This window comes from Ictalurus punctatus, chromosome 11 (assembly GCF_001660625.3).
Source record: "Ictalurus punctatus breed USDA103 chromosome 11, Coco_2.0, whole genome shotgun sequence".
Classification (NCBI taxonomy): domain Eukaryota; kingdom Metazoa; phylum Chordata; class Actinopteri; order Siluriformes; family Ictaluridae; genus Ictalurus; species Ictalurus punctatus.
Window position 1 is genome coordinate 11,336,199 of NC_030426.2, and position 19,304 is coordinate 11,355,502.

Genomic DNA, 19,304 nt, shown 5'->3' on the forward strand with positions numbered 1-19,304 from the left:
TATTGCAACATTAAAGAAAATCACCTGCAACACACACACACAGGATGACAGACTATAATTTGTGACTCGACAATGACAGGCAGGCACGACTGTTATTACCCTTAGGAAAAAACACGCGCGGACAACTCTGAACACTAAATTTCATTGTAGGTTATAGTATCATAGGACTAGCTCCAGGTGTAACGGCTCCAGCGACACACGCTGAGACGGAGCCAGACGCAGACGGAAGCAATGTCAGCGCAGTCTGCCTCCTGAGAAAGAACAGGTTCTTTCTCAGGAGGCAGACTCCAGGATCAGGACCGCAGCCCTCGGCACGTCTCTGCCAATCACATGATTGACAGCAGTGCAATCAGGAAGCCTGGATTTTGTTTTTTTCTACTGCAATCTCCAGCTGAGAAATGCAACCTGCACTCTGATTGGCCAGCTCCCTGGAGCCAGAGCAACACAACCAGTTCCCGACAAAAACAGCCAGGAGGAAAGTAAACAAGAGACTGATTTTAAGAGAGAAAAACCCCACATGCAAACGTATGCATGCCTGATATTATATATTACAATACATTATATATCGCTTTGCTTGGATTTCCTCACTTGTAAGTCGCTTTGGATAAAAAAGTGTCTGCTAAATGAATAAATGGAAAATCACGTGCGAGTATGTAGTGAGAGAGACTTAACAGTCCTAGAAATTCAAAAGATACATTAAAAAAAATACATTTTAAAGGAAAAAGCGGAAAAAAAAGAAAAGAAAAGAAAAACAGAAGCATCCATGTCCATCTTTTTCTGAGCAAAGTTCTAGCCAGCTATATGTGATGAGTGATGTAGGTTTACGTTCTCAAAAACACTGCACTCTATAGTAAACTTTATCGACGTAACGAGAGCATATGTACGCTGATGTCTCTAAAGCAAATGCGAACACGCTGTAAAACTCTGTTAAAAATAAACAAGTGCTACTTTGGTTTATAGCTGTAACGACTAGTCGATTCAATCGATAATAACGGATTATGAAAATCGGTGTTAAGGAATCTCACTATCGGTTAGCGGGTCTGCTCGTGGCACGGGGATACGTTTACTCATCACGTCACTTCTATTCCGAAAACACACGGAGTGCAAATGCTAAAGTTGTGTCCCAATGATGTACTATACACTTACACTATGCACTCTGTCTAGTGTTCGAATTGCAGAAGGGTAGCATCATTTCAAATGGAACACTAGCGGTTTTTTACTAACAGGAAGTATAAAAGCCGTTTCCCAGTCGATGGCACGTGACGTCAGAGGCACGTAATGCGACGCCACTAGCTTTAACAGAATAGCAACGACAATTTCTTCAGTTTACAGTTCATCAGCGTTACCTTATCCATCATCAGGCGCATCGACCCCTTCTTTCTTTCTATCTATCCATCCTTCCTTAGGCACAGCACCTTCTTTCTTTCCTTCCATCCATCGGCACACCACCACCTTTCTTTATATCTTTCTTTCTATACATCCATCCTCAGGCACAACAACCCCTTATTTCTTTCTTTCTATCAATCAATCCATCCATCTTCAGGCACAACGACCCCTTCTTTCTTTTCGTTTCTTTCTGTTATTCCCAACATGACCTCAGTCCCCATCAGACGGAGGCGTAATCGTCAGCTGACCGCGGGAAAAAGTGTGCAACCCAAGTCCTCTAAGGCGGAGTAGCATTTTATAATCACGTTTAGAACATTTTAAAGTTTCAGTTGAACGCAGCATTAGATCCGCCTCCTGCCAAAACAGAGCTACCGATCTCCGTGCATTTTCTTTAAAAAGGTGGCTGGTGTCAATAGAGGGGGCGTGTCACTCGGTGGGATGCAGGGGTTAAGGAGGTTTTGTTTTCATCACAATTACAAGTTCCTCTCTGGCTCTAAAAACCGACCGCGCTCTTCAAGTGTACAAAGTCAGCTTCATTTCCACAGTATTTAGAAACATACTGGGTGCAGCATATAGTAAATCACAGCACTTTATAATAATACGCCAGTGTTACAGAGTACCAAACTCAATAAAAATAAACGAACAGTGCTTAGGATTTGCGGTCAATGAAATCTCAGATCCTGTGCATGTACGCTGATCAAGTTTGAACAAAAAGTCAGTAGAGCCATGTTCACTTGCGGCTACTTCCGGGGGTTTCTGTCGTCGCTCCAGTTGTCCGTACGATTAACCAAATTTTTATAAATCCGTTAAAACGTTGTTTGTTTTTTTAATGAACTACTAGACAGGTGACAAGATCACATCCTCCATCCAAGGGAAAAAATAAAATAAAATTTTATATATACGCAACACGGTCGTTTTTAAAAGTGCGTTTCAAGTCACTTGTCTTGCTGCAATGCCATCTAGTGAATTTTGGAGAACCTGGGCAGCTAAAATAAGTGTCATTATTTCAATAATATGTCAGTATTTCAAATTAAAACTGACTGTTCTGCTCTTTACCGTCTTTCATTTACAATCTTACACGCTGGAGTACAGAGCCACAGTCCAATTACTTACGGACCACACTATGTATACACACACACATACACACGCACACGCAGAGCAGGTAAAGTGTTGTTAGACGGCACTCCCATGTGAGACAGAAAAAAATGTAATGTGTGCTTTTGAAAATGATATTTATATGATGTTAATCTTTGCCTCTGGAAACAGTCTGCCATCCCTGTGCTCCATAGACAAGTTCTTCAAAACAGAGAAGTGTTTAAACACTGCTCGTTTAGAGAGATAGATACACACACACACACACACAGTGATGAAGTAATCAGCAGTCTAAGCTAGAAAATTCAACTTTAATCCTTTGAAATCAGCATCAGCAGTGCCATATGCCATTTTACAAAGGAGGAATGAAAGAGCGATGAAAAGAGAAGAGAGCACAAGGATTGGGGGGGGGGGGTGAGAGAGTGGGAAGGAAGTAAACCCAAAACAGCTGTTTGGCTTCCAGAACACCAAGAGTCACAGAACAAGAATGAGAGTCAAAGAAGAGTGTGTGTGTGATGGAGATAGACAGTGTGTGTGAGAGATACAGTGACACAAGGAGTTTAATTTAAATCTAAGTCAGCTCAATCACTCACCCTCTCCCTCAATCACTCATTCCCGCTATCTTCCACTGCAGCCTATGAGCCCATAAAACACATGTTTAGCAATAAACACACACACACACACACACACAGCTGTTCCTCTGTTCCCCCTTCCCTGTTCGCCTCAGCTCTCCTCTGGCAGAGAAAGCAAGGGCGTAGGTTTGGTAAATTCCTCACTGTCCGTGCTGCACACGGCGCAGAGGAATTCTCCACATCCGAGCAAAGCCATTAGAGAGGCAGATCCGAGCCAGTCTCACACCCGATCTTCTTTCAACATCAGAACCTCCGGCCAAAGACTACAAGACACACTGTCTCAGTGCTGAAACAGATCACCTTGCTCAAACACAGTGCTTTTCAGTCCTGGTCCTGCAGAACCCATACACTGCATATTTCTGTCATTTCCCTGCAGGAACTCCCGGGACTCTGCCCAGCTCAGCATCGAACCTCTCCGTGAGCCGAGTCAGGTGACTGGGAGCAGGGAAACACACATGTGCAGGACATGGGTCTATTTGGGGGGGCAGAGTAACTTTTACTTAGGGGTAAACAGACAGACAGAGACACATACAGAGAGAGAGAGAGAGAGAGAGAGAGAGAGGGAGAGAGAGAGAGAGAGAGAGAGAGAGAGAGAGAGAGAGAGAGAGAGAGAGAGGGAATGGAGAGAGACAGACACACATGGGGGGGCAGAGACAGACACACACACACACACACACACACACACACACACACACACACACAGAGAGAGAGAAAAGGGGGAACAGAGACAGACAAGGGGGACAGACAGATAGACACAGAGAGAGAGAGAGAACAATCACACACAAACAAAAACAAAAAGACAGGAACACACAGACATGTGTGCGCACGCACACACACAGATGTAAAAGCATATGTAGCAGGTATGTAACATAAGTTTGAAAGCAAAATAAACCAATACTGAAGTGTTCAATGTAAACCTGTTTCACCATCTGCTTCAACCTTCGGACATAACTAAATTATCCTTACAGCTTTACTCTACCACAAACAGTCCAATTGAATTTTACTTAACGCAGGAGCTTATTCTTACTGGGAGCTTTAGGAAAAATAAATACAGCATCTAACCGGATTTGGAGTGCAGTTAGCGCAGTTATCGCCAGTTTCCCCCGTTATAACATCGTATCGGTTCTGAAAGCCTTATATGGGATTATTGCCAAGAACTAAAAGGATTAGCCTTGATCTCCACTTGACTCCAGTCAGACTAGTTCATCCTGTTCATGAGAGAGACGGGGAAAAAAAAAAGGAAAAAAAAAAAAAAAAAAAAAACCTGTCCAACAGTTAACAAGGAGGAGGGAGGAACGGAGAGTCATCAGGAAATGGGCACAGAATAAATATACATGCAACAATCCAACAAGATACACAAGATTCCACAGGGAGAAACTCATGTGCACGAGAGAAACAAAAGACACAGAGATTCCTTTATCACTCACGCATACTTGGGCAAATTCATTTAATTATTCATCAATGACTCAAGACTTGTCAGTGCTTGATAAATCCTCAGACAATTAGGTGAGCCTGGAGTACATTTCACTACTAATGTTTATGCCACTGGAAGATTTACAAATCAATCTTTTTTATCTTTCAGTTCTTTCTCGATGAACATCAAAAACCCTTTCAGAGCTACTCGAGTGTTATCTTTAATAACCCCTCCTAATTTAGGCTCGGTATCGTCGCCACATATTCCTTTCCCCGGCTACGACAATGAATTAAGAAGAAAAGACCTCACCCAGAGCCTCGTTCAGGTTCGAGCGGTGTCTGCCGTCTGCGTCTTATCTTTTACGAGCACGATGAGAGCAGATTCACGGAACGTGATCTCGATCGCAACCTCGCACGGGTGTAAGAAGACGATGAACGCAAGCGCTCTGACCAAACGAAGCACAGAAAATGAAGTGACAAATTAAACAATACAAAAGAAAAGAAAAAGGGAAAGAAAAAAAAAAAAAAGCATTGTTCAGCAGCCGACATAAAAGTTAATGAAGTACCAGCGTGAGTATTATCCTACCGAAAGAAGCACTGATGCGCCCCAGAAGAGAAGCATGCTGCGTTGTGATGGCCAACACTGGCTCTCTGTGATCATGTGTCCTCTTGGATCTAATCTCATCTCCATAAATATCCACTCCGAATCATTGCCGCTGTACTCTCTTTATCTGATTGGTACAGTCTGCACAAGTGGATTACCCTATTCAGAAGATTGGAGGGGGGGGTGGGGAGTGTTTAACAGGTCAAAGTGCAAAACACACGGCCATAAAGGCAGCGATGAAGTGAGGAAGCCCTCCTATTCAGGTTCTAAGCAAGGAAAGGGGGGCGGGGCGCGAACGTACGCCGAATAAGCCTTGCATGCAGACTTGCAATGCCATTTATAACATGGTGAGATCTTTTTTTAGTCGGAGAAAAATCGCCCCAAACAAAAAGCAGAGCACAGCACAGCAATTAGAATTTAATTAGTCGATAATGTTATTAAAACTTTTCTTTTTTTGATTCACCCAGCAGGGAAGGAATCTAAAGTGGGAGATGACTTAACCTCTGCCACACGAAACTTCTCCTCCCCCACTCCAAAACACATACACGGTGTGCAGTGGTGCCTGGCTGCTGGAAATTATCCCCCCGTAGCCCATTGCCGCTACTCAGGAGGCCACGAGAGAGAGAGAGAGAGAAAGAAAGAGAGAGAGAGAGAGAAAGAAAAAAACTCAAGTGCCGGGCATACCAACAGCCTGGGCCACGTCTGTTCCACACATCACGGTTCAGAGCGTACACGTGTGTTTCTACTTAACACGGCAGACATTCAGCGTGGAGGAAAGAAGAAAGAAAAAAAGCCCATGTTCTAGAGACTAGAGCAGAGGTCATCAACCGGTGCACCACGGTCCAGATGCGAACCCAGCAAAGTATTTCAGGGGACTAAACGGAGTGCTGGAAAACTTACTGCAGCAGAGATAATAAACACATGAAAAACACCAATCAGCTCAACATTCTAAACATCAATCAGCTCGGCTTCTGTAGCACATCCTCCGTTGCGCTTGATCCAATCACATGCATTTATGTTAACTGTTTAGCTGAAGGCAGCTCATCGCACCAGAAGGATGGATTGATATACACGCACAATATTTATTAGCTAGATAGATAAACATTATTGCAGGAAAAATAGCAATGGAAAAAATGATCTAGTTAGCAACCTGGCGAAAGGGCTTGTTTGAAAAAAAGTCAACAATGAAAGCATATTTAAAGACGACTGGACGAAGTATCTAATCAGATTAAAAACACTCGTCTGATTCGTTCAGAGTCTCTGGTGCTGGTCAGTGTGAAGCGCCACGAAGAATTCTCATTTTTAAGTATAAACTAATGACTAAGCGTTAAACATTAAAAGGTATCTCGTCACCATTCAGTCATGTTGGTTGCTTATCTGGTATTTTATGTAACTTGGACCATTTAAATTGGTATTTTGATTGACTACTGTTTTTGTACTGTACCTACACTACATGACAGTCGGGTTAGAAACTCAAAAAGGTATTGGGGAATAAATTTCCTGATTAAAACACACATTTTATAGTTTACACAGCACACACACACACACAAACGCAAACAGACTATTCCTCTTCCTCGATCATTATGCCCGAAAACATCAAGTAGGTCTAATGGAACAAATTAGAACCAAAAATCATATAGTATATCCAACAAATTACCATTAGGAATCCTGATTATTAGGGCTGATTAGGACAAGATAGAAGCACTTAGCGTTGCTAAATAAGTTATGCCTCATAGCGAAACATGGCTACAGCAATTAGCTTTTAGCTCCTAGCTTTGGATAATGGGGTCTCAAACGCATACCAAAGGCTAATCTACTCGAAAATGGCTTCTACATTTCACCAGTCATTTACAATCAGGCCAAACCCCACCATCAAGGAGTCTTTGGGCCAGTCGCGGACACAAAAGGGCTTAGAACAAGGAGACAGCCAGAAAGAGAGGCTGAAAGACTGAGAGATGGATTGGGTTGAGGTTTTAGAGGGGTCAAAGGCGTAGCAGATGGGGCACGACCACGCTGGCGTAGGTGCTGCTGCGTTCCAGTGGGATTTACATACGCTCGGATTCTCCTCTCTTCACAACAGAATATAAATATATTACACACACGAATCTGTTCCTAATCTGGGAGATTGGACCTAGATAACTTTAAAGGCAGGAATTTTAGATTAAACAAGCCCTTGACACAAGATACATTGAGACTACGTCAGATTATGTAATAGTAAGTAGCTAAGAATTTGATTTGAGCACCAGATCGACTTTAGGGACCATATTCAAAGAAATACAAACATGTGTATTTTCCCATCTAGATTGAATCAGATAGATAGAGAGATAGATAGAGAGATAGATAAATAGATAAATAGATAGAGATCTTCTCCTACACTCGTGCATACACGCTTTATCCTCCTACACACACTAGCCCATATTTAAAGGTCTTTGAGTGGGGAAGCTTGAAGCATACTGCAGAAAAGCTGCCAGTCCACCATACATAACACACTAAATAAATGAAGAGAGAAAGGCATCTGGAGCTCACACACTCATTCCAGTGCCACTTAGAGACTGTGCGGGTATCAACATCCGGACTAATATCAACCGTGATCGCACACGCGTGCACAGCTTCGAAACAACCCCTAACGGAAAGCAGGAGCGTGTTCGCACACCCATTCGCGTGTGCTTCATCGGTCAGTGCCGAAGCAAATGACCTTTCACCTCTGCCTAAATACCCTGACCAGCTCCATGGCAACCGGTGACATCACTAATGAGCCAGTGAATTCCTTTCAAACAAAGCAGACATCCCGAGGTCACCATGTAATTGCTATACATGCAGATAATAGTCGGAATTCAGAATTTGAAACGAGATACAATCCATTACTGAATGAGGAGTTCGGAGCAAATTAATGCCTCGCATCATTCTCACTCTGTCACTATTCCAGTGCGTAATCATATGCATGCTCAATTGATTTGGTTATTCATAGCCATGAGGTTTGCATCTGTCACATTTCAGCAGGTTTCTATCAGTCTGTCTGCTGCGGAAGAGGCCACTGGTGAGCAAACAGCATTCCCACGCTGGAGTCAAGCTGCTGAATTATTCACTTCAAGACCCGCTACACACTGCAGGAGAAGTGCACAACAGTGCACAACAGAGATCATTGTGGAGAGAGAAAGTGTGTGCGAGATTCTAAACGAGATAGGTTGTGAAACCAGGGCTCGGAGCGTGTGCTGATGTTGTAACTGTGCGCACTCGTTCTGTAGATAACATCAAGCGCTCACTTACTGATCAATTCTGCTCGAGACTCAGACACGTCGAGCCTAGAAATCTCGTCCTCCGACTAAAACCCAAGACCTAGGTTAACCCAAGACTGCAGCAATACATTGTTAAACGAATAAAAGAAGGATACTAGCGATCAAGAAGATTGATGGATGGTTGAGACAATGAATGGTGCTTTCTACTGTGTGCTATTGTGAGCTGTGCTGATTCAGCAGTGAAGTGTGCGTTACTGTTAGGGCTGGGTAGTGAAACTGTGATAAAGAGGTTTAAACTAGGGCTAGGCTATACAGCCAGTCTGTACAGGATTTCCTTTCGTTATGGCCCGTTTTCAAAATTTATGATTTGTTTTTTTGGCAGAAAACTACTTGAAATTGCGAAATTACAAGAAATTGTTTTGCCACAGTCTTCACAGTGATGTTTGTTGGTAAATGAGGCCTTTTAGTGACCTGACGTGGGCGACCGTGGATCAGGTGGTAGAGCGGGCTGTTCACTAATCATAGTGTTGGCGGTTCGATTCCCGGCCCACATGACTCCACATACTGAAGTGTCCTTGGGCAAGACACTGAACCCCAAGCTGCTCCCAATGGCAAGTTAGCACCTGGCATGGCAGCTCTGCTACCATTGGTGTGTGTGTGTGAGTGTGTGAATGAGAACCAGTGTAAAGCGCTTTGGAACCGCTAAGGTTAAAAAAAGCACTATATAAGTGCAGATCATTTACTATTTTAGCCGTACTCATGTTTGCGGCACGTGAATCGAAGACTACGTTGGCTGAACGAGCGTTGTAACGATGTCACACGATGCGCCTTGGCCCAAACCTGAGGTAATTTTGAAAAATAGCCAGCTCCTCCGAATATTGTAAGGTTTGCTTGACTTCGCGTTCATTTCTACAATCACCAAAAAAAAAAAAAAACACAAAAAAAAAACACAAACCCAACCCTGGAAGGACTGAATAGCTTTCAAATATCCTCACAATAATATATTCAATATTTTGTAACTACATGGATGGGGGGAGAAAGCTTTCTATATTTAATTCTACCTCAAACACACTATTTATTATGTAGCACAGCCAAACTGCAACTAATCAGTCCTCCATGTCAGCAATGAGCCCACTCTCAGCACACTCAGCCATTTTTTTGTTTCTTGTTATGTTTCATGAGCATGACTGACTTCCAATATCAGTAGGGTTCCACAGCAAGTCTTTTGCCAAAACAGCCAACTCCGGGAGCAAAAAATAAAACAGAAGCACACAGAAAATCAATGAGCACAAATCTGATAAGCACTTATTAATTAGAATAGTTGACGTTAAACATTATTTGAAAGGTTTTTATTAAATAACCGTCCAAAAATACCCAATCCAGCTTGTTCTGACCAGCACCCAAAACACAGGCCAGGTTCAGCAAATTAAGACAACGATTTTTTTTTTTGATCTATTTTGATTAATAAATGGCTATAAATGTTTACTCTTGTGGTATTTCCTCTTAACTACACTGTTGCATTAACAGTGGTAAATCAAATCTGTCTAATCCCTAAGCAGGTACCAACTCAGCCTGTCTTCTCAGCAAGAAACCTATTCAATTGTTCATGTGACAGTAGTTCCAGCTGCAAGGTTTATATTAAAGTGCATCTATTATGCTTTTTCAAATATTACCTTTCATGTAGTGTGTTATAGAGCTGTTTGTGAATGTAAAAAGTCTGTTTCAAACATCGAAGCGCACGACAAACGGCGTTATTGACTTCCAAAACAAGGAAGCGATTCTGAACGGCTGAAACGAGTCGTTACTAATTCCAGACTTACTTCCTGTACTCACCTACGTAGGTTTGTAACAAAAACCCCCCCGCCTCGGGTCTTGACTGGCTGCTCGCTGACAGCGGTAGACCAATCACAGCAGACAGGGACACCTGACCAATCAGAGCAGAGTATGCTCTCTGAAAGGAGGAGTTTAGAATGAATCCTTTAGAGCGAGTCGTTTTTGACACCGAGTGAAAAAAAAGGCAACGCTGGCGTTTAAATTATGAGCACGTTAATGTGTTTTTTGACCTTGGATGCATGTAACTCTATCGTACGAGACCGCAAACAAAATTAGGCACGTTTCAAATCCATAAAAGATCCGTTTTAAGCACCAGTTCTAAAATGTTTCTATAGCAACAACAATTACACAGGGATTTTAATGGTCTATGTTCAACATAAACAGATTAAAAGCATGTGTAAGGGTTAATGTAGTGGAGCATTTCTGTGAGGAGACATTTATATAGCTTTTTTTTTTTTTTTTTTAGAAGGAGTCTCCAGTGTCAGGGCTTTGTAACAGTCCGTAACTAAAAAGACAGGAAAGTCTTCAGGATGAAAAGATTTGCAGATTCACAGCCACTTCGTGTGGATTATTAAATTCACAAGAGAGACAAAAAGATAGACTGTTGAGGGAGCGACTGTTTAGAACCGCTTTAATGTGAGTGGTAAGTGGAATTAACTTGTCTCACAGATTTTACACAACATTAAATGTACCTATAAATGGATTTAGAAAGTCTTCTTTAATTAAAAAAAACGTAGTCACTGGCAAACTGCTGTGGTATAAGGAATGAACAGCTCGGGATGTGCCGAAAACGACTTCGGAGAGGTCACAGTAATGCTTGGGGCTGCATCACACCTCCCTGTCGTTGATTATTTTCCTATAAAAACCATGCGCCGAAAGGGTTTTTGGTCAAACGGTCCAGTTATTGTCATTTCAGCCAAAAACCAGCAACCCTGCCAACACTCCTAAACACACAGAAGCTCGGAGAGATAGTTTGGATTCATCTCCAAAGCAACAGAAATCGAAAATGAATTTGCAATCTGAACAATAAAAACACTAAACAGTCTTCAATAATCATATGTTTGAATAAGCAGGGCTGGAATATAAATGCTGCCGGTAACAAGGAAGAATACTGGCTCTCATCCGAACTCATCAAATCAAGCTCTTTTTAAGTGTTAATTCTACAAAGGCCAAAAGTCATTCCTGCTCATGTTCCATTTTTTTTTTTTTTTACTTTTCAGTGTTACTATATTACATTGGGACCTAAATTTAGTCCAACGCCCTAGTTAGCAAAACTCCCCCAGACTAGTTCAAGTGGTGGAGGGGAGAGAATAGCAGAAATAATAGATAAAACGGAAAAAGAAAAAAAGAAAAATAGAAGACGACACGAGTTACTCAAAATAAAACAGACCATTGAGCATAAAATACCATCTGAAACCAGTAGACAGAGAGAGAAACACCTCAATCCGGAGCCTGTTGAACACGCGCACTTACTTCAACAGCCTGTGACGTCTCTTCAACTTTGACATTTGCTCACGTCGTTTGAATGCTCTTCTTGAGCAAGGTACATGTTTAAGCACTAGTCACACAGTCACTCTGCACTCTGAACCCTTCCAACAATTTTAACCAAACTCAACAGCCCAAATCAAGTGCACTCCATCTAGAATTCTAATCACCACTCCTGAGCGCTGAAAGCTGAACTGCAGAAGTGTCCATTCCTCAAGCCCTCTTTCATACACGTGGACTTCATCAAACAGACATTTCCTCGAAGACCGCTGGACGACAGAACGGGAAGAATGGTCAAATGTGTAAGAGATAAAAATAACACCAGAGAAGGCCGGGTATTAATAATACATAACTACTACGAGTGCTGTCATGGCAGCGGGCGAGCTGGCACAGGTATCCAAAGCTCCATCCCATCCTACTCATATCCACTCTCCAACACTGAACCCTTCGCCGAAGAGCGCTTTTTTTTCCCCTTTAACAAACAGTTTGCGCTGTTGTGGATCCTAGCCTGTCTTGGTTGCACGCGTTTATTTTACATGGTACTGTGAAAAAGCAGCCCTTTTCTCGGCCTCTGCACTGCAGAGCACTGAACGATAAACATGTTATTGCAGCAAAGGCTAAATTCTTTCATAGTCACCGCGCTGTAAAACCTCCTGTGTTCCACATAACCTGTCCATTCAGCATGTGTGGATGAAGTGATCATAAGGCCTGCTCTGTGTGCGTGTGTGTGTGTGCGCGCAGCGTTGGTGTTTTTGAACGTGCTCCCTCATGGGACGTCAATCTCGCTGCATAGTGAGAGCCTTGGGGAGAAGCACAGTTGGCGTTATACACATGTGTACACGTGTGTGTTCATGCGTATGTTCAGGAACCCTTGTTTGCTTTTTATGACCCAGCACTTCACACTGGAAGCAGCAGTCCTCTTAAATGCTTTTTAATATCACCACATGCCTAAGGACAAAGAGAGCGCGGGGAGAGAGAGAGCGCACGCGAGAGAGAGAGCGAGCGCGCTTCTCCATACGCATCTGACACGATGATGTGAAGCTCTCACCTCACAGTAGACTACCAATATTAGATTCTATGCTAGGAGCTAAACGGGAGGAGAAATTCAATAAGGTCTACACTTCATCACAGTCCCTGTATATAACTTTAAAGGAGATGGACTGTGATGCAATTAATCTCACAAAATATAGATTTTGTTTGGTAATCAAGCTGCTCTGGAAAAAAAAAAAAAAAAAAAAAATGAAGAAAAGTGGGCTCTTACTTTAAACACTGATCTTAAAACAAATGGCAGCTTTCCTCAGAAACTGACAAAACATTCATTCCTACATTTATCTACACTAACCAATTTGTCCTGGTCAGGGTTGCGGTAAATCCAGAACCTATAGCAAGAGACGGCGATACAACCTGGACGGGATTATTTTCATTATTTAAATTTCATATGATTTAAGTACAGAATAGTTACATACAAAAACACAGCATTATATACACGTGTACATACTTTACATTTTATAAACAGAATAACGGTCTTTTACTGATTTACTTTAAATTAATACCATAGATGTGGGAAAAGAAAAAAAAAAAACTGACCAAAAGATAAAATATTATCCGCAGTTACTTTAATAGTATAAAGGACAGTGAAATCCTCTTGGCAAACAGGAGAAGCTCTCCCCAATACTGTATTGTTTTCCCGTTCCCTTTCCTCAATGAACCAAAGTATATCTGACAGGTTTTTACCCTCAACCTGTTCTAAGATTACACAGCAACCACAACTTAAATGGTAGAAATTCTCACTTTGTGGCTTTGTCATGTTGCTTTACCTGGCTGAGTATAATAAACCCTGACTTACGTTCTCTCACAGCTTCCGATCAACTCTCAAATCTACCAGTACAGCTAACGTGAAACTTCTCAAACTCACGGCCATTTTCAGTCCGGGTTGTGCACAAACCAGGCTTAACGCAATGCCACTATCCATATCTTTATCTTTCGTAGTGCTCCTAATAATCGCTTCTGTATTTGGATTTAACCCTGAAGTGGGCGTGACCTCATCCGACAGCTGCGAGTTCCTCAACCTCAGTTCAAAGATGTGTGCAGGATGTGTTTTAAGGCCTTAAGAGCTCCTTTTTTTTTTTTGTTCGTACCTGCTCACAAAATGTTGCAACAAACTGAATTGGTGCCATTTCTCAAAAGAAAAAGCCTAATTTAAACCATCACAGCCTGGACCAGGCCTTTAATAACGATGAATGAATGAACAGTAAATGCATCACAGAGCAACTCATGTTTACATTAATGAATTTGTTTTCTTAGCTTCATATCTGATCGCTTGCCCCACCAACAAGCTTTCATCACATGCATAAAAATAAAAATCTCCCATTCTGACAAATAGCGAGCCTCCTGTATGTACCCGTTTAAAACATCTGTTCAAAACATCTGACTAATGTACTTGTATACGGTTACATCCGTAATGCACACATATTTTTTTTTGTGTTCTACCCTTCCTACTCCTCAATTAAGGGATGTACATTTGTTAATTTTTCCATTCATCCATCCATCCATCCATCTCCAGTAGCCGCTTAATCCTGATCAGGTATGAGGTAGATCCTAAAGAAAATTAATTCGTTTTTTTGTTGTTGTTTGGTTTCTGGGCTTAGTGAGCTTATTAAAAAAAATAGTAGGAACCCAGTGGTAATTAATATAATTTATGTAAGCATGTATCATCTTCATAATGAATAAAATGCATTATTTTACAGCATGCATCCTTTTTATTGTTGGAATAACTAAATAATTACTTCACTGTTAATAGGCTTTTCACTGGCACTGTTCCTTTTATACTCCTTCTGTCAGTGTTATTTACATATTTACATTATAATAATGACAAGAGCTATAAGCATTTTAATGTATAAAACATAAGATTATAGGCCGTTTTACTCATTTTCCTGTTCTGCTTCATCCATCTGGTTTAATATTACTTGAACAGTGTCCATTGTTATTTTTTCCGAAGTCAGTGATTATAAACCAAGCAAATACTATACACATTTATTTGGATTTTTGATCCATTTATTCATCTTTTAATCTTATAACTCTTACTACTTTTCAAATTTGGTCATTGCATTTGATTAAAAACAGTTTCTTGAGATGGTCTTAATTAAATTTAAAGCAACACGGCATGAAAACTTTTGTGCGCGTATTACTTAAATAAACTGGGCTTGTAAGGTACATGGGTTTAATGTGCTCAATTTCCCTATCAGAAGTAAAAATTAAAAAATGTTTTTTTTTTAACTGCTAGAATGTTCTGTAAATGGATTTGGTGGCAGGAGTTTATGAAAACACTATAAAAAATACTATTTTCTCTAAATTCAGCTGGTATATTAACTATTCAAAAGTAAGCTATGCCATTCCGTTAATCATCTTGTACCTAATTTCACCTATGTTATGATGATAATTAAAAATATACCATCATATCTCTGCACAGATTCATGTTTTCCCTTCTACAGCTTATTACCCAATTACCCAGCCTTCCAGCAGAAAAACCCTGACCCCATGCAGGACACTGGACCTCCTCCACTGAATCTGAGAACCCTGGATCTAAGGCTGAATAATGACTCATTCTGATCGTGACCATGCTTTCTGGCTTCTTCAATTAAGGAACCGTAACGTTGGTGAGCACAGCTAAAGCTAGTTAATTGGTCAGTACAATTTAAGAATGATGTCTACTTACAAGTAGCAAAGTAATTATGTTAAGGATATTTCCCAGTAATAAGGTGGTAGTGCTGTTATTTTTTAAATGATGTAGCTTATAAGAAGTTAGTAGTTATATATCAGAGTAGCTACATCACTGCAATCGACAAATTATATAGTTTCTTGGTGGATGGTAGGTTGGAAGCACAACTGACTAAAGGTTACCAGACTATGAGTCTACTTTTGCAGACAAAGGATTAGAAAAAAAGCAGACAATGTGGACTAGCAATTAGTTGTTTTTTTTTATTTAATTTTTTTTTAATTCTGTGACATAAATGCAAATGATAAGTATTGCCATTCTAGGTTAACCAGGTCCAAGTCAGCTTGGCCACCACCACCATGTCAGAGGCAGCTCCATCTGCCCATTATAGCTATTTTCCAGCTCTCTGTATTTTTGTACTTAGCTGTAGCTAAGCTAACTAAATATTTTTTTTTTTATTTTTTTTTATTTTTTTTAAGAGTAACTTATCCAACCTTGAGCTAATATCAATTAATTTCCGCACATGCGTTAAATCAAGATTCTGCTTCATACGTCTTTACACTTGTCGGTAAATTGTGGTGGTAGATATACATTTATCAGTATATATTTCAAAGCTTGTTTCAGGAGGTCTACAGTGAAGTGAGAAAACACGGTTTTCTGTTGGTTTAGAACGATTAAATGACGACGTACACCAAACCTTTTTACGTTAACCAAAATATAGGACTGCACAGCACACAGGAGCTTTTACTTGACAGGTTGGCTAACTAACTTATGTCCAGATTATACATATATCAGATTAATTGGCTATGGTTAGTGCTGTTTTAGAGAAATTAAGCCAGAACTTTTCTGGACTTCATGGTTTGGCTGTTTAATTCTGTCCTGATTTTAATAAGAACAAACTGCACCAGGGCTAGACTTGTATACAGACCAAAGGGAACCAAACAAACTGAAAAAGCAAAATACAAAATGTGACAACTGGGAGTTTTGGGGACTCTGTGTGCAGTAAAGTGAAGGAAGAGGAGGAGGAGGAGGAGGAAGTCAAGGGAGAGAGAAATGCCTGAAGGAGGACACTGTCATAGCAGTTAGAAATGACTGCCAATCAAGCCAGCCGTAACAGCAGCCATCTTGCCAAGATCTGACTCCCACATAAGGCACACACACACAGCACGCGCACACACACAGTCTGGCTTTAGTCAACAACCAATGAGACTTTGGGGCATCCAATTAATTCACAAAAACTAACTTTTTGGGCAAGGCATGTATCAGGAGTCGACATCACCTCTGGAGGACGCAGCTTAGGGTGTGATAAGAAAATGAAGCACAGTGTCAGAGTGGGAAGAAAACACAGTAATCTACATTTCACCCACATCATGTCATTTCTTCTCTCATAAGCATTTCGGCCCGAGTCAAAACAAAAGCCTAATCTTCTCCCTTTGTGGCCAATTTATAGTAATGCCCATATCTCTGTTTCGCCGTAATTACGTCCCACTTGAGCAATTTCTTTCCAATCATTTCCTTCTGTCGCAGAGATAAATGAGTTTTGGCCAGGGATAGTCTCAAACCCTGCCCGGCGGTTAGTTAGCGTTTGGCCGCTGTTTAGCCACGACACCACGGCCAACCAACAGCGGCTGTGCGCATGCGCACCTGGGTCCTACCGAGAGCCGTCTTCAGAACAGAACTTCACACATTAGCCTATATATATATATATTTAATTTTTTTTTCAAACTCGGAGTAGCGCTAATATGCCAGGATGTGGACGTTAATGACTCAGTCTCTCCAACGTCGTGACCACACCAATTACTCTCTGGACGCTGAAGGTCTCGCTTTAATCGAGCCGACGCGACGTGGCTTGAATATCATTTCAAGCTTCTTTAGGAGAACGTGTCTACACCCCGGTGCTAAATACTCGAGCTCGGGTTTTGTTTTTGTTTGTTTTGTTTTTTTTTTTTGGGGGGGGGGTGTCTTCTTTTCGTTCACCGTGACCACCGAGAGATTTCCGTTAGTCTCGTGCCTCATACTGAACAAACCATTCAGTCACGCATGAGCGCGCGCTTTCTCCGGTCCCCTGTGTGAATAAGAGCGGGACAGTGCGGGACAAGAGCCGCTCCGGCAGGAGGGACTGAACAGGAGGCCGACATGTCGAGGCCAATCGGTTTTCAACGGCTGTGTTTCATTAAACATTCAGCGTGTGAGTGAACGTGCCTGGCTTCACACCATCCTGAATGGCTGAAAAGGGGCTTAGAAAAGCGCAGCCACACGGACAAACACCTCCATCACACGACCCTCGCCGAACTTTTGTTTTCTTTCCTTTCCATCATTTCACATCCGTACTACAGACATGACACCGGGGAAATCTTCCAAATCTGCCGACAAGTGTGTGAGGCGGTTAAAATGTTCCCAAAATGCGGTACTCGGCTACAAGTAAACACTGAGGCTACAGAGACACATGAAGGGTTTAAACTGTTTTAAAGCGCGAGGCTACAGAGCATCCGTCCAGCGACACAGGAAGGGTTTAAACATGCGGCGGTTTAGAACTGAAGGAAAGCGTTAGAGTTTCTTTTCAGAGCTGTACGAAACCCCCTGGAGATAACTTCTCCCCTCGGTCGGGTTAAGTAAGAGAGGCTGGGGGGGGGGGGTGTTATAAAGAGGGGGGGAAAACCCTTCAGACAACATATGGCTGCAAGAAGTGTTCGCTGTAACTGCCTGCTGGAGAGGAGAGCATTCCCACAGCAATATTCTCAACAAGCACTGCCCTTACACACACACACGGATCACTTCACCTTCGGGACTTTCCTTTTCATCTCTCTCATTTTCTCCTACACTGAGTAACATTTGCTGGTGGATTTCTCATATTCAATCTGCATTTGCAAGATTTCCCCGAGCCTGGTGTTAACTGTGTACCAAGCACACACCTCGCGCATTTCCCCCCCTTTTCGTTTTTTCTTAAAGGCAAGATGCAATGCAGCTTGGTGACTGTAGACCTGAACACACAAGCAGACTTAGGTTCACAAGTCGCATGCCTTTCTATCGCCACTTGAAGCGGTGTGACCAACATTCCTCTCGAGCTCAACTCATCGGCTGCATGCACAGATTTCCAGCCTTGCTTTATGACCTCCAATCACCAGAACTGGCAACTTCAGCCTCTTCAATAGCAGTGGTTGCATTCTAAAAGTTTCTGATGTAGTCCGATATATATATGTCCTGCGAAAGCCAGCGAGTTGTGGTTAGCATTAAATACACATGATCAACGAGAGCAATGCGGGGAAGCGCGCGCGCACACACACGCACACCGAGGGAAGAGCTTCACACTAACCAAACTCTCCCCATGAAGGCGCATACACTCCGATTCATCATCGATCCTGCGTTTCACAATCATCTAGCGTTTGAAGAAAAGAAAAGAAACGCCGGGGTGAACTTACTTTGTTTCTTTCAAGTGATCCTCGGAGCGCACGTCCTCGCCATAGCTAAAATTCCCCTCGAAGCTCGTGAGCGTATCCGCTGTGGTGAGCGCGTGCTAGCTCGGCTCCCCGCCGTAATGAACGGGCTGGAATGCGGCTCTGGCTGGTGGAAAGGGGGCAGAGCCTCGTTCCTGGCCGCGCGCCTGCGCACTGACACGCGCGTCCGCTAGAGAGCGCTGCAAAGACGCCGCTAAACGAGTGGTTCCCAAACCTGGTCCTGGAGTGCCCCCGTTCTGCACTTTTTTTCCCCCTCCAACACACCTGATACAACTAATCAGATAATTAAGAGTCGACATGGATGTATTAGAGATCGGATAATAACAAGCTGTGCTGAGAGTGCATGGATAGGGTTCGGCTTAGGATCTACTAAACTACACCACAAACCCTACACTGGTCCTGCAGTGCCTCCTGTCTTACACATATTAGTGTTTCCCTGCTCCTACAAACCTA

The 19,304-nt window shown here is 42.2% G+C and overlaps 1 protein-coding gene across 2 annotated transcripts in view; it reads right to left on the reverse strand.

The window, feature by feature from the left end:
* plxna1b (plexin A1b) overlaps nt 1-19,077 on the reverse strand; it is a 225,193-nt gene extending 206,116 nt beyond the window's left edge. The window contains exon 1 of one of the 2 annotated variants that reach the window (XM_017479802.3): nt 18,816-19,077. The gene's annotated coding sequence lies outside the window, so the exon portion shown is untranslated. Of the gene's footprint in view, nt 1-4,833; nt 5,024-18,815 lie in introns of those variants that run through there. The other variant, XM_053683765.1, reaches the window with a different exon arrangement.
* Between the last annotated feature and the right edge of the window lie 227 nt (nt 19,078-19,304).